Source organism: Ictalurus punctatus, chromosome 26 (genome assembly GCF_001660625.3).
Source record: "Ictalurus punctatus breed USDA103 chromosome 26, Coco_2.0, whole genome shotgun sequence".
Lineage (NCBI taxonomy): Eukaryota > Metazoa > Chordata > Actinopteri > Siluriformes > Ictaluridae > Ictalurus > Ictalurus punctatus.
Genome location: NC_030441.2, coordinates 12,284,426 through 12,301,060, shown reverse-complemented (window position 1 = coordinate 12,301,060; position 16,635 = coordinate 12,284,426). Strand labels below are relative to the sequence as shown.

General features: G+C 40.3%; 1 protein-coding gene and 1 long non-coding RNA gene across 3 annotated transcripts in view; one reads left to right on the top strand and one right to left on the bottom strand.

Annotated features, from left to right (window-relative positions):
- The window catches only part of bcl9 (BCL9 transcription coactivator), a 113,545-nt gene that overhangs the window by 44,134 nt on the left and 52,776 nt on the right, over positions 1 to 16,635 (top strand). The gene's annotated exons all lie outside the window — the stretch shown is intronic.
- LOC108258851 (uncharacterized) overlaps positions 1 to 16,635 on the bottom strand; it is a 33,535-nt gene that overhangs the window by 13,814 nt on the left and 3,086 nt on the right. The gene's annotated exons all lie outside the window — the stretch shown is intronic.

Sequence of the window (16,635 nt, the reverse complement as noted above, 5' to 3'; positions counted from 1 at the left end):
GTGTGCATGTGTGTGAGTGTGTGTGTGTGTGTGTGTGTGTGTAGGGTTGGATGTTATGGGTGTTGAGGCATGTTTTTATATCTAGTTGTCCCCACAAGGATAGGAATATCTGGCAAGTTTGGCCTAGTGAGGACATTTGGCTACTTCCCATGAGGTAAACTGCTTTTTTTGACAAAAATTGCAAGATTACTAAAAGAAAACTAAAAGACCAGTTTCCTGTTGGAAGGGTTAAAGGTCAGGGTTACATTTAGGTGTACGCATAATATTAATGACTTGCATTAATAATTATGTAAATAAAAGGTCCTCATAAGGATAGTAAGACAAACGTGTGTGTGTGTGTGTGTGTGTGTGTGTGTGTGTGTGTGTTTGCACTCCTTAGGTAGGCCACCTCTCAGGAACGCTCCCCTTCTCTGATGACAGGTTTGGGCTGATGACATGACATGGAAAAGTACTGGTCCCCACTTTTATCTCCACTGATCTAGGACAAATTTCCCCTGACATCAATCTAATCTAACTTAAACTAAACTAAACTTAAAATAAATAAATCAATAAATATTAATAAAGTTATGTTGAAAAATAAATTGAAATGGAAATAAAACATCTAAAATTTTGAATATATTATAATAATAATAATAATAATAATAATAATAATAATAATAATAATTATTATTATTATTATTATTATTATTATAGCACAACAACGAGGAATTCTCGAATCTGATTGGTCAGAAGTGTTGATAAATATTCTATAACGGCAGCTCTGACAATAGTTGCAGCTGTACTTCAAATCACAGTTTGACATTAATGCGTTTGTTTCTATAGTAACAACTCGTTTACCAAGACTTGTATGGTGGACACGCTCCATAATCTAATCAATTACATTCAATCAATAATAAATGGATTTAAAAAAACATGTTTTAATTAACAGAAGATAAAATGTGTAACCATTGAAATGGTGAAGTGTTCGGTAAGGAGATGTTTATTTACATTTATGGAAGGAGTCTCCAGTGTCAGTGCTTGGGGAAAGTTCCCAGTTTCTTGGTAACAAAACAACCTCTGTGTGTGTGTGTGTGTGTGTGTGTGTGTGTGTGTGTGTGTGTGTGTGTGTGTTTTATCATTATTAGCATGCAGTTTTCTAACCTCAGAGTAGATAATCAGGGGATGTTTGTAAGATGGTAAATTAACCTTGTAAGTAACACTCTCTGAACGAGCATTTTCCAGACGTTATCCTGAGAAAGTTCTCATGTTTTAAATGGAAACATTTTTACTTTTGCACCATGCGAACAAATCTGACCAAAAACACCGCAGCCCTTTGCGGCGTTTAAATATCACAGATTTGAGAAGTAGAGATGCATAAAAACCGTGCGAAACGAACGTTAGATCCGCGTCTGTTAACGGCCTCTTGCAGCGACTAAACATCATGTGTCTGAAATGAGCGGAGCTGATGTCGGATCAGGTTTCAGTACGTGAAGAGCACGATTCTATGAATGGTGAAAGCTGATCCGTAATCAGTCATGCGCTTGAAAGTCGGTCCTGCCTGATCTGTACTGCAGTGAAGGTAGCGCATGTAAAGATATATAGGCCTAGGTGTTGAGCCTTAGGCAAGGTTTAACCAGGGTGTTACTTGTGTGTGTGTGTGTGTGTGTGTGTGTGTGTGTGTGTGTGTGTGTACAAGCGGAATTTGGGGATTTGTGGGGATCGAAAGTGAGAGCGATTGATGGTGTGCACAGTGTCGGCCAGTCGATAGATTTCATACTCAGGAAATAAACAAGGCAATAATGGGAGAGACAGCAGGCACAGTGTGTGTGTGTGTGTGTGTCTGAGAGAGCGTTTGTGTCTGGGAGCATGTGTGCGCCCTTCCCCCACTCATCCACACTACTCTATGTGTGTGTTTGTGTGTGTGAGAGGGATATTTTTAGTGTGTGCTCTCAGTGTGAGAGGGTGTGCTGCTGGAACAGTGTTCTGGTGTATTTCGGGAACGAGCACCACAGCTAACCACTTAACTAGCTGGAGCTCACGTACGAAAACACACACACACACACACACACACACACACACACAAACACACGCACAAACACACGCACAAACAGCCGAGCGAGCGTTCCTAAAAAGAGCTGTAATATTCAACAGTCGGTCCATTTACCAGCTCAGTTTCGAACCTTGCTTTTACACCTCCGAGGTACATCTGAACAGCCATTTTGTTAGCAATTTTCAGTAAGCATGACACTTCACAGATGTTTAGAAGAAGGACCCAACACTAACCACTTTACGGGAATCGACATCGTGTCGCGTTGCATTACGGGATCGCTCCACCATTTTGGTTAGTTCTTTATGCTTCGAACATGTTCACGCACTCGTGAGAGGTTGGCGTTTTAGCGTTGTTTTTCAGAGTTCGTATGCTCGAAAGGGAAGGAGAAATACTCGTATCTTAGAAAACCCCAGACGGATGGCAAGCAACGGCATATGGATAAAATTTGCCTTACTGACAATCCATACGAGTATGTTACATCCTCTTACGTTTCATATCTAGCGTGTTGCTTGAGTGCGTATTCTGGTCATTTCTGTTCACTCGAAATCCATCTATAGTTTAACGAAAGAATGAAGATCTACTGTGATGAGTTGTTTAAACCTTTGTATGTAGCTAACATTACAGTTACACTTTTATTATTATTATTATTATTATTAATGGTTGCGCTACTGTGTTACACATATGTGCATATATTTAAGCATTAAATAAGCATATTATCTCTGAAACTCCCATAAAGCTTCCTGAGTTACAGGATATTGGTAAAAATGACTGTTAGAGATGTTCTTGAGCAACAGCGATCATGTGTTGCATTGTGGGAGGTTATAATATAACAGTAGTCTCCACCATAATGACACGAACGTTCAGTTTATATGAAAACTAGCTATGATGACTGACGAACCGTGCCAGCTAACACACTACAGTTGATATATTACAAAAGGTTTAAACTTCAAAACGAAAACCATGTGAAGATATTTTCAGATATCAGAAGTAAAGATAGCAGCATCCTGACGATCATCTATATACTATCTAGACTTCTTGTTACGTTTTATTTTGATGCCATGTCAGTTTCTGAACTGATTAGCTTGTGCTCTAGCAAGAAAAAGTCTCTGAGGTGTTGTGTGGTAAATAACTAGCATGGTTCATATACCACTGCTTTGTAAAGTAGTCATTGTGTCTCATATCCAGTCTGCCCTCTATGAAACCTATATGCAAACCTATATTACAATAAAAAACACACTGTAATCTACAAAACTGGCCACACGTTATTGTAAGAGGCGACTTCTACCTATCCAAATGACACACTGCGCACTTTTCCAGCTCAAGGCCACAGGAAGCTTGTAAGCATTAACCCCTGACCTCATTTCCCTGGCTATGCTCAGGATGGTTAATTATGCGGGCCTGGTCAAGCTCTGCATGTGTGTGTGTTTGTGTGTGCGTGCTTGAGAGAGAGAGAGAGAGAGAGAGAGAGAGTGCGTGAGTGAGTGAGTGAGAGGGCACAGGCAGACAATCAACTCCTTTGCAAGCTCTAAATAAGCACTAAATCACAATCATGTCAGTGCAGTCCATAAACAAGGTTGCGCCAGGTCACTCGAGCTCTTACGTACATTTACAGCGGTCTCCTGGCCCTTCACCTCCAGCCACGCTGCCATCCCTAGCACTCATTGGCTGACCTGTCTCCATGGCGATGCTAGCCCCACCATCCAGTAGCCACACAAGCAGCTCCCTGCCGCTCTGTTTACATCTCATTTGCATATGGAAATCGTGTCGCCTCATGTCACTGTCACAACAACGAGTTGGACTGTGAGTGCATCGCCAGCACTTACGCATACAAACACCCCCACACACACACCTATACACTTCTCATATTCACTGGTTTTGACATGTGTCGTCAAGGCGTCATTATTGTTTTATTATGTGCTGAAAGATAAGGCTCAACCATCCACACTGTCTTTTCTGTAAACATTATAGTCATTAGGAGATGTGCCGAAATACCCCATTATTAGTAATAACATTACCGATTACTTGATAGTAAATCATAGGATGTGTTTTCTGCCTGCTTAGTGATGATTGTGTCTCCTGGACAATAGTAATTAGTAACTGCAATGGACTAATAAAGATTGTAAGCTGTCATATTATGTGTGATTTATCTAATTTCTGGGCGCACGGTGGCTTAGTGGTTAGCATGTTCGCCTCACACGTCCGGGGTTCGATTCCCGCCAGGGCCATGTGTGTGCGGGGTTTGCATGTTCTCCCCGTGCTGCGGGGGTTTCCTCCCCCAGTCCAAAGACATGCTAGGCTGATTGGCGTGTCCAAAGTGTCCATAGCGTATGAATGGGTGTGTGAGTGTGTATGTGATTGTGCCCTGTGATGGACTGGCACCCTGTCCAGGGTGTACCCCGCCTTGTGCCCGATGCTCCCTGGGAATGGCTCCAGGTTCCCCCGCGACTCTGAAGAAGGAGTAAGCGGTAGAAGATGGATGGATGGATGGATCTGTTTTCCTAAAAATGTACACAACGTACACCTAAATAAGATAAACACGCCACTACAAGAGATTTTTAGTTATTTCATTTAGCATTTCAATGATTTTGTCAGAAAAATGACTTATTTATGTAACTTACAGACTTATGGAATTCTACATGGGAAAGATATAAAGTCATAAGGAGTGAGAGAGAGAGAGGGGGGGGGGGGGGGGTGTCATGGCTATCAGTATTTTGTACTTTGATACTAAAGAGTCAGCTCCACACACTGCAACTGAAGCCACTAATGACATTTCAGCCCCCTCATCACAGTTCCTGCATAGCATGTGTGTGTGTGTGTGTGTGTGTGTGTGTGTGTGTGTGTGTGTGTGTGTGTGTGTGTGTGTACTCATAGCTGTGTCTTTGTTTAATCATGTAGGTGTGTGTGTGTATGTGAGAGAGAGAGAGACAGAAAGACAGAGTGTATGAGGGGGAGGAAAGACATACACCACGTCAATACTGGTGTGCATAGCTGAAGAGGGTTTGGAGAAAGGTATTGATTTCCTAATTACCCCCCCCCCCCCCCTCCCCCCCAACACACACACCCTTTTCTTAAAAGCCAAGTGTAGCTAGTCGCTCTATAAAGGTTGTGGGAGAGGAGGGAGAAAATAAACCTCATTGATATTCAAAAGCTTCTTTATCAGGGGACAGAGTGCTGGCACAAAGTCGAGAGAGAGAAAGAAAGAGAGACAGAGAGAGAGAGAGAGAAAGAGAGAGAGAGAGAAAGAGAGAGAGGCCAAGTGTGTGCATGTGTGGTTTTAAGTGGGACCTTGTGTCAGTGGAGATGGAGGAGACGGGTTGGGGGGGGACGGGACTATGAGAGCATGTGTCTATTCGCTGTGCATTTACTATGTTAGCGCGAGCCTATGTGTAAATGTGTGTGTGTTAGCAAGTTTCTTGGCGGTGCTGTGGCTTCTGGCTGTGCTCCAAGCGGGTCGTGGGGCCCAGCAGAGAGCAGACTCTTTCAGTGAAATGGGGAGGAGCTCTTTATTTTCCTTAGTCCCCCTCCCTCTCTCTTTTCTACCTGCCCCTTTTCTACAGGATCCCTTGCTAGTTGGTCAGTCTCTAAAACTGAAACACTTCAGCCAAGCACTTCCCTTGCTTTTTTTCACTGAGCATGCAGTATATTTCCTTCCGCCTTTTATTTTTTCACAGTTCACCCTGATACGCTTTCTATTTTCTGATTTGCCGGTACTGGCACAGAGCGCGGAACGTTCGACTGGATCTTTTAGACTACTGTTGATAAAAGTTGCCATTACAGTCTGATCATCACAGTTTGTTCTCTGTTTATGCTACGTGGTAGTTGAATTGGGGGGAGAAACTTTTAGAGGATGTGGGTTTAAATAACTGACAAGCTAAGGATATAGATTAATTTAACTCCAAAGCCCCAAACTCATTCACATAGTGAAGAAAGCTGTAACAGGTGTCAAATATCTAACTACATGGAGTGGACAAATATCCAAAGCCCACATAATTGGCTAGTAGCTGGAAAGTGAATGTAACAGTCTAATTAAAATGTTAAGACAATCCACTGAGATTATGCACCCAGTTCTGGGCATCATTTACTGGACATGATATCTGTTTCTTTTATGTGTAAGGACAGTCAGTCTTAAGGGTACTTATAGTAGATGCCTTAAATGATATAACAGCACTCATCCAAAGGACATGGAAAGAGGATTATTTTTGTCACCCTCTTGCATGCCTCTTAGATCAAGCTCTGATGTCACTCCAATGTGCCACATCCTGTGCAGTTGCCTCAGCTGGCACGATAACCCAGTGATAGACTGGCAAGGATGCTCACTGGGAGATCTTGAGGTTCTGAGAAAGTAACAGGGTTTGAACAGGGTTTGAACATCCCACAGGGCACTTTGCCTGGAGGATGCCGGCCACCCAATGTTAGTGACCAGGTACAGAAGGGATTAGTTAGAGAAACCAACTAAAGAGGCTAAGGGGAAATTGCTACCAGCATCATGCTTCACTGTGGAGATGGTGTTCTCAGGGTGAGGAAGAGTATTGGACTTCTGCCCAGCATAGCACTCTTGTACCGGAAAGTTCATTTTTGGTCTCATCAGACCAGAGAAGCTTTTCTACCTGTTTTGTGAGTCTATGACATTTTTGCATTTGGCAAACTCCAAACACGATTTCATATAGCTCATCACTCTTCCATACAGCCTAGCTTCTTGGAGTGTCCGGGTTATGGTTGTCCTGTGGACAGCTTCTACCGGACATTTATCTTTTACTGGACAGGATATCTGTTTATTTTATGTATAAGGATAGATAGTCGGAAGCTTTTCGATAACGGAGAATTTAAAAGATATCACATAATCACACTAATACCAAAGAGATTGAGGGGTATTAGAATGGGCACTATTTTTTGTCATACCCTCATCTTAAACTGATCACTGATGTCACTCCAATGTGCTGCTTCCTGCATGGGTTAGCTCAGCTGGCATGATGACCCATTGATAGTCTGGCAGTAATGCTGACTGGAAGGTTTTCAGGTTTAGCTTGTAGCTCGATTGAAAGCACTCTTACATGCTGATCTAAGAACTCTGGGCCCAACAGTCACATTGAATTGAATCTTGTTCTTGTTCTTGTTCTTGTTCCGTTCATTACTTTCTCATTGACACAAACCTCTGTTGTTTCTATGACAACACAATTGTAAAATCTATTTAAAACACCCAAGACTCTTAAACAGAACAGAAACAGACATGTTTGGGGAGTCTTCCAGATGCCATTGTGTGCACAGGTGTGAGTCCAAAGACAAGACGAAGGCGCCGGCACAGGCACCAAAATCGCATTTCGACAAACCTACTATGTCCACCACTAATTAGGAGCATATTGGAGCATCAAGGCCTCAGTTATTGAGCCATATGATCAATTCAGTGAACACTTACATTCAGCGCCGTGACATTCAGCACTTCGAAATGTAATTGAGAGTCGTGCGATATTCGTTCCGCTACGGGGCTTCAAATTAGATTCCCTACAGTCCTACAGTCTTGGAAAGAAATCACTCCAGTGGATTCTTGGCTCAAGGCAGGCATATGTCTATAATTTCTATATCAATGTAACCTACAGTGTTATGTCCAGCGCTCTCTTCCTTCTGTCTCTTGTTGGTAATAGCTGGTACTAAGCTATGCCAAGCATGTGACCTGATTAAAGCAGTGGAACAAAATGAAATTAAGTGTGGAACAACGTGATTACATGTTAAATTTGCGAATGTGAGGGAACGTAATGTATGTTAAAGACAGGGCTTTTTCGTCAACTGCTGTCTTCGACTCGTGCCTAATAGAAACAATTCTGAATACTGCTTCCTTGAGAATGATTATGCGGTAAATCCTCATCGATCCTGTGAAATTCAGTAGTTACTAGTTAGTGGTCAGTTGTCTCACAAAATTATCAGAGTCACTGCGTTGTTGTTTGTTCACATCATATTCTTTCTGTATGTTTTTGTTGGCTATGCATTGTGAAATATCTGGATTTTAATGAATGAATGTGTCCAGAAATCCCCCCTGGGGTGTTCACCACACACCACAATAACCTCAAAACATAAAAAAACAACAACAACAACAAAAAAAACACAGTTCTTTCAGTGTTTTGAATTGTTTTTCAGGGTTCTTTGTGGTTTTAAAAAAAACCCCACAAGGATAACTTTAGAGTTCTTAAAAATGCAATAATGTCGGTGCTTAAGGCAGAATAGTGAAATTGGTGAAAGGTTCAAGATTATGGTACATTGAAGCAATAAGAGTAAATATGAAAATCATGATGTTTTATTGCTCATTTTAACATTCATCAATCCACCAAGTAATGACTGTGCCCGTGTTATATTATATTATTGGGTTTTAAAGAAGCCTTTAGTTTGATGTAGCATCACTTATTGGTGGCTCTTTGAAGAACATTTTATGGAAGAGTCTCAAAAGTAACCCATCAAAAAATTTCCTAATCCAGTTTTCTAATCTTCAAATGTCCAGTTTCGGTGAACCTGTGCCCCACTGTAGCCTCAATTTCCCGTCCTTGGCTGACAGGAGTGGAACCCGATGTGGGCTTCTGCTGTTGTAGCGCATCTGCCTCAAGGTTCTGCGTGTTGTGCAGTCTGGGATACTTTTCTGCTCATCACAGATGCAAAGAGTGGATATTCATGTCATCTTATCTTCCTGTCAGTTCAAACCAGTCTGGTTATTCTCCCTCTGTCCTCTCTCATCAGCAAGGTGTTTCCACCCACAGAACTGCTGCTCACTGGATTCATATTTTTTGGGCACCATTGTGAGTTAACTTTAGAGACTGTTTTGCATGAAGGAGATCAGCAGTTTCTGAAATATTCCAGGCCGTCTGGCACCAACAACCCTGCCATTGTCAAAGTCACGGAGATCATATTTTTTCCCCTGTTCTGATGTTTGATGTGAGCATTACCTGAAGTTCTTTACTTGTATTTGCATGATTTCGTAGATGATTTCATGCATAATATATTTCCTAGACTGTGCTTGGTGTATGGCTCAGAAATTGGAAAAAAATAAAAATAAATCAATCGGTTTTCTGCAAGCGTTTCCTTTCTTGTGCTCAAAACAAAATATAATGTTTCCAAACCAGGTAGAATAAGATGAAAAATGGTTACTATCATTCCTTTTACACAGCCTGTATGAATGCATTTTATTATAAAATAATTAGATTAGATCATATTTAATATTAGACATGGCAGCTTTGTTTGTATGTATAATGTCCACACACACACACACACTGGAATTTTACTGTTTATACTCCAATATATAGCTATGAAATATGCCAAAAATTGTTCCACATTGCCAGTAGACTGCATAGACATGCTAGCTGGCTAACTGCCCATCCCTAGTCTCATCCCTTGTCTAATCCATACTTTAACATAATGAGGTTTTATGTTGGGAAAATGTTTAGAGTAAGTGTAAATGACCTTGATTCTTAATCCATAAACCTGAAGCCATAACATTATAGCCTGTGCTGCGAAATGATACACTGCATGAAATCACGTGAGACGTGATGCTAATCCAAAAATGACATCAATAATAATAATAGTCAGCTAAAACAAACAAACAAACAAACAAACAAAAAACTTGATTAGTTTTTTAACTAATCGAAAATAAACTTTAGTTCTTATTAAAGATGATTTAAGTTCTTTGTCCCAGTTAGTTTCTGGTTTTTCGAAGTTTTATTGTTATATATAGCAGGCATGCGTTGAGATCATTCATAAAGTTCAAATGAACTTTTCTCGCATCCTGTTCTAGATTACTTTTATAGTTGATTATGGAGCATTTTTTAATCAAGTCCATGCACCATAATCTGTTGAACATGACATTCATATAAATATATGTTGGTGTCACTTTGATGCACGTTAAAAAAAGGCTAGGCTTTATTCATGTCTGCCTTTGTGTCTTGGGCACTAAAAGATAGATGACAGAAGGGACACCTGCATCTTTAATGTGGTATAAAGGTGGCATGCAGGTGGATGTCATGCCAAGAATCCACCACCATAGCTAAAGAAAAACACCCCCCCCCCCCCCACCCCCAACCCCCAGGTTCAATGTCTGACATCTGCAAACCCCCCTTGGAACAACACCATGGTGGTCTGGTCCTAAACTACTACTGAAGGACTTCTACATCCCTTTCTCTAGGGTGTAGGGTGTAAGATAATATCTTGTGTCTCAGGAACAGGGCTCGGAGGTTAGTGAGGACGTGTTGGAATGCTACACACTGCTTAGTGTTTCTGCCACAAGTCCACTGACTATTAGTTAATCTTGGAGAAGAAGACAAACCTGAGCATCATAGGTCTGGAATAGTGTTTGTGTATCATTTATGTAGAGATGTCGTGCTGTGTGTGTGTGTGTGTGTGAACGTATGTTTTGAGTGGGGTCTGTGCATATCGTATTCACGGCTATGTAGATGTTGTGTTATGTTTTTATGGTACGCTCGGGACAGCGTTTAGTATCCGGTGTCTTTAGTAATGTTCCTGAAACCTTCTTTGAAAGAGAGCACTCAGTATTTATTCAACTGTGTTTGTGTGTGGACGAGAGAGAGAGAGAGAGAGAGAGAGAGAGAGAGAAATGCTTTCTATTACAATGACAGAGTGTCCAGTAGAGTGGAGCGAAGCAGAAAGAGTCAGAGTGAGAGTGAGAGGAAAGATGGATGGAACAACTGAGCTGTGTGCCCTGCCAAAATTGTAGGAAATTAATTAAAAGGAAGAGTGCGGTCCAGGCAGAGAGTTTTGTTTTGCTGTGACATTTGTGCCGAGTCGAAAGATTTTGTGTCCCGTTCAGGCATATACAACTACACCAAGAAAAAAGAATGTCCCACAACCTAAAACTGTATCCAAGAGCTGAAAACACTCTTTAAAATGTTCCCTTATTGGGAGAGGTGTTACACAAGACAGCTAGAAACCCCTCGCTCACACGTGGTTCACTTCTGCCCAAATAAATATTTAATACGTTCTATTCCGAGCCAACCACAATTCACACACTCAGGTTAAGTGAATGTATGATTTAATTTTGTAAACAGCAATTATACAGTAATTCGTATTGATTCCTTTTTTTTTTTTTTTTGTGTGTGTGTGTGTGTGTGTGTGTGTGTGTGTGTGTGTGTGTTTAATTCATAGCTTTGATGCGCTGAATAAATTATGGGGCCTGGTTAAATTGATTGTTATTAGGAGGCTTGCTGATGACAAGCTAATTGATATCTTTTCAATTCATCAGTGCATTTCATTCAGCGGACGAGTTTGTAATTGATATTTGACCCCAGTAGGCAGGGAGAGTATCCGAGCACTTAACGGCAAAGTAGTGAGGAGGGGTGCACTGAAAAGAGGGAGGTTATAGAACCGTACTGGTTAGACTGGATGACTCTGGATGAGATTTTTTAAAATCGTTTATATTGTATTTATAATCATATTCATGCATGGGTACTGCAGAACTGCAGTTTTTCCTCATTTTTCCAGTGATAAGCTTTCTAATGTGATAATAGCAGTGTAATGCTAACTTGCACGAATGCAGTTAATTTCCTGTCAAAATCTTCATATTCAACTATGAACCTGTATTTACAATAAGAATGGGAATCAATGAAATTGAATAGAGTTTTAATGATCGATTCTGATTGGCTGGAAGCTGTGCGTTCAAAGCGTATAATGCAGAGGAAGTTCCGGTCAGTTTAATCACCGTTTTAAATTAATGCGCTGCCTATGAGCAACTGTAATCATAGTAACATACCGTTACAGCTGCATACAGTAGTTAAGCTCAGAGCTTAATTATTAGTAGAGACACCGGTAATTCACATCTCTCTCTCTCTCATAACTATTTAATTCATTCAAATAAATATCATCTTATCGCACTATTTTTTCTCCGTGTATGATTTAGAGCAGAAAGAATACTAGATCTAACGACCCGTGAATAAAGTGAACCGTTATTTTTTAGCTTTTCGGTCAGATTTTGCACTGCAAACATCAATGACAGCTTAAAGTTGTCAGTGCTGGCACGTGAGCACACTGTAAAACCGGATAAGTTCATTTAACTCAAAATAACGTAAGGAAACTAATTACCTCAAATTTTTTTGTGATAATAAACTTAAATATAACAAGTTTGAGTTAAATTTGTGTTATATTTAAGTGTATTTGGCTTAAAGATATTGATTTATCAACTTAAACATTTTGGAGGTAATTAGTTTCCTCAAATCTTTTCATTTAAATTATTTTTAAATGAACTGATCCGGTTTTACAGTGCATGGTGTAAGCGGGATAAACCATGGTGAGGTGTGCATTACACGATCTCAATGCACTCCACAGAGCCAACCACCTTTACCTCCACGTCGTGCATTAAAATTGTGTAATGCACAAGTGGATTATAACTTACATAGATTATAATAGATTATAAAAGAAAGTATAAAGTTGTAGATTATAATTTATTTCTCATCGAAAGAAGTCCTCCTCGGTCATGGCACAACAAGCTAACCATTTGACGAATTTACAAAGCACTATGCCAGGAATGTAGACACAAACAAGCAGCGATGCCAAGAAGAGAGTATAAAACAAGTACGAGGGTGGGACAAACAATAGCGATCAGATCATAAGCACACCTCAGTCTGGCTTTACACACTTCGACATGAGCTGGAGAGCCATAACATATGTGATTGAATAACAATTCAATCGAGTGCAGGACAGTCGCTAACGTCTGCTTGAAAAGTCGCTATTTCTGCCTCGCCCCCAGTGTTCCTGGCAAAGATATATTTATGTATTCTCTTAGACAAAAAGGGTTATTTCAGGGTTCTTTGAATGGTTAATGGACATTTTATGAATGAGTAATGGACATTTATACATCAACCTTCCTTTTGTAGCAATTACCTAAATAATACTTTAAAAAAAAAAAAACAAAAAAAAGATAAGGGCATTACCTGACCCTCCATCTTTCAACTTGTTCTACCTCATTGGGCTGTGGAATGTAGAAAGAAACAGGACCTGTGTCCTAGAGTGCTAAGCTGTACATCTGCTCTAGATCTAAGAATTTATTTATTGATCCAAGTTCAGTTTCCTGAACCAACGGGCACAAAAACCATAGTCTCTTATCTTCAGTAAAAAGCAACATTGTGACCCAGAGCAACGCGCTCATAGACAGACAGGATTTCGCTTGAAATAATTTCCCCAGAAAGCCATATTCAGCGAAGACGTACGGTACAAACATCCGAGACCATTTTAAGGCAAAGTGGTAATGGCTCCGTTTTCTGATCTTCACTGATGGAGTCACAATGCTGAGCATCAACAAGTGTTTTCATTCCTTTCAACAGGGGAGCATTTTTTTATTTGTATTAGATGTAAGGAGGGGGGGGGGGGGGGGGGGGGGGTAAATGGATGGCCTATATCAATTTCTGTGGGATTTTGCGTTGGTAAAAGCAGTGAGAGCAATTGCATGAAAACGTCTTGGGGAATAGTGTATACCCTCAGATGGAGGAAGAGAGATGCTGAGGTTGTAGCCGTTTATAGCTTTTTCTCTCCTGTCTGCTCTCCCTTTCTGTCTCTTGGGTGGATGTAGTGGTAGGGTTCATGTTCAGGATTCAATTGCAAACAAATGCAGTTAATCCCAGGAGCTCCCCACATCCTGCACGTTTACTATTCCACAAAATGAACAGCAGACATTGTCACCTCCGCGCACGCACATCTGCACACCCTCACACACAAACATGCAGACCATTCGGGTAACATTTTATCGTTTGCAAAATAAGAACAAATGTGTTCCCTTTTTCCTTGCTCCCTTGTATGTGCTATTTCCAGCTAGCGATATCTTGTTGTTTTAAATAAGTAAACACCTTGCCTCTGTTGTGTTTTGCTCCGTATTGTTTTTTTATTTATGGGATTTCTGACTCTGGTTTGTTTAGCTTCTTGTAAAGTGTTTTCTTATAAAATCATCTCTGAGGAATAGGATAATGCTAGGACTATGTGTTGCAATATGCAGCGATGTAAAATAGATCAAACGCAACTGTTGTTTTCCGATTATTGATTTTCATTTTATAACCAGTGAAGGCTGTAATTTCAACCCAACAATTCCAAGCAGTCCTTCAGTTAAAGCATGTGAATGCTTGTTGTGAGTTGGCCAGTGAGTCTCCATTCAGATAGAAACTGAAGAAGCAACTAACCAATAGCAAGTGATCCCATAGGTGGTTAGGTGAGGTTAAAGGTCAGGAGAGCAAGACCAGATGTTAGATGGAACATCTGTCCTGAACAATCTGCGGACACCTCAGCTGTAGCAAGGACACGCTCACAGTCGTGCAAGCCAATCTTCTAGCTATCACTAGAGTCTGGAAGTAGTGCAGCGAACAACTGCCTACTCTCACAGGAAGGCTCAGGTGACCTACACTGCAAACAACAAATTACCGATCACTGTTGTTCTGTGTCGTATAGACGGGAACATTGTGTGACCGTAGTCTTATAAGGTTCTTTCTTCCATTCATTTTATTTTTCATTTTATCATTATTCCATTCATTTTATTCCATTCATCCCAGTTAGAACCTTATACTATACTAATACCCAGCCAGTCAATTTCAGGAAACCACTCTTCCTGGTCAGGGTCACGATAGATCTGGCCAAACCAGCACAACTTAATATAGATAGTTGGTGAAAGTAGTAGCTAAGTTGCATGATGGGCTGCATGACTGAGGTCTGTTTTTGTGACTGATCTAACCTGCAATACTAGGACATTAGAAACGTTAACAAAATGATCAGTCAACACTTCTTCTTTAACTTTAGAGAATACCTACCAGATGTTTGCTGGATAGCTTACTTGTAAGACATCCCCATAACTCCATTTTGCCTGTACTTCTGGCTTTCTTTTGTATTTCTCCCAAAGTCCTCCTGGCTCGTTGTGCGATGTAAATGGTTCGACAAAGCTCAAATAAACACAAATGAGTGCGACTGCAGCACTGCATTTAGTCCATCAGGAATCACGAAGGAGAAGACTTAATTCGCTACCAGCCGTGAGAAGATACGGTGGGAAATTGTGCAGCAGACTCATGGCATGAACGACGACGCTGGAAAGTTTTGTGCTGGACACTTTGTTTTGGTTCAAACCAAACAAACCTCAAAATTAAGGTGGGGGAGGGGAGAAGTCTGAGGACAGTTTGCAGAGTGTTTACTGCGGCACTACTGCTTTTGTCAGCTTTCATGCTTTCAAACAAAGATATGACAAAATGAGAGAAATTTAAGTGAGTTTCAGAAAGATCAAACATTTTAGGATAGCTGAGATGAAACATGGTCTAGGATTGCTTGTGATGTGAAACTTTTTTTTTTTTTTTTTTTAAATATATCTGTCTAAGAAAAGTGTACTCTTCAATTTCAAATTCAAAAGTTTGTTTCCCACTGAACAGACAAAAACTATTTCAATGAGTCTAATAGTTATGGCCAATAGTTGTATTTACCGGGACTAGAGACACACTGAAGGGTTTAGGAAGTTTATAATACACTATAGTCCTTGTATCTATTAAATAAATAAATAAATAAATAAAAAAACATCCTTGGTCAGGAGTCTGATAGAATGCAATTAGCTCTGGTTGGTACGTGTATGTGTATAAGGATCAAAGCAACTTGAGCTAATCACACACATCTGGGAGTTCATGTGTATGAAAGGGCAGTTAGTGTCTCCTGAAAGCATGTTCAGCTACCCTGTGAGTAGCATCTTGAAAAGAAGGCGGTGCCTTCATTTGTCTCAGAGGAAGCACATTGCTATTGTCATGCAGTAGGAGCAAAATTAAATAACGAAGCAAGAACTGGAACAGACTGGGAATTGGCTATGACTAAATAGGGATACAAACTGAATAAGAAAGAAAATATTACTAGACTTTTCACATTAAAAAACAACAACAAACATTTAATTTCCACCCTATCAATATACACCCAAACTGAAGGAAGAAAACTTTTTTTATTAAAAGCTTGTGCTCACTGTAGGATCACAGTCCCATGCCTGCATTTGGGTTTTTATTATGCGTATTCATCGGATCTTTTTCATTAAATAATTACCTAGGAGACTGAATGAATGAATTAATTGACACAAGGCATTTCATGAATATATTTCAAATCATTTCAGATTCATGTGTAATAAAAAGAGAAAGGGTTGCACGTTTAAAAAAAAAAAAAAAAAAAGGCAGTGGTATCACAGGTACTGGTTTATTTTGGTGAGAAAGACGATCAATAATTACCTCGTTTACGTTTCATTAGCACTTTTTTAGTCACTATCAGTCCTGTCTAGATGCACAGACCTGCCTGCTTCGCTGAGGCAAAAAATACAGGACATATATTAGTACATTAGATGTAAATGAATGAGGACATAAGGCATAAGTTTAGAGAAATATCGATATCATGTATCGATTTATGAGTGTAGCAGTGACCCAGAATCGCAGAGACGTATAGTGTGGACTGAACCATCAAGGAGGAGTATAGGGGGGAGCGTCAGGCAGACTTTCCTGCTTAAATAAAGCCAAGCTAGTGCTGTGAGCTGTTTCATTATTGTTTTTATAGTAAGGATCTCACAGGTAGGCTGTGTATCAGTAATCTGTGTGCTTCTGAGTAGGTTATAAACATTGCATTTCCGGTGCAGA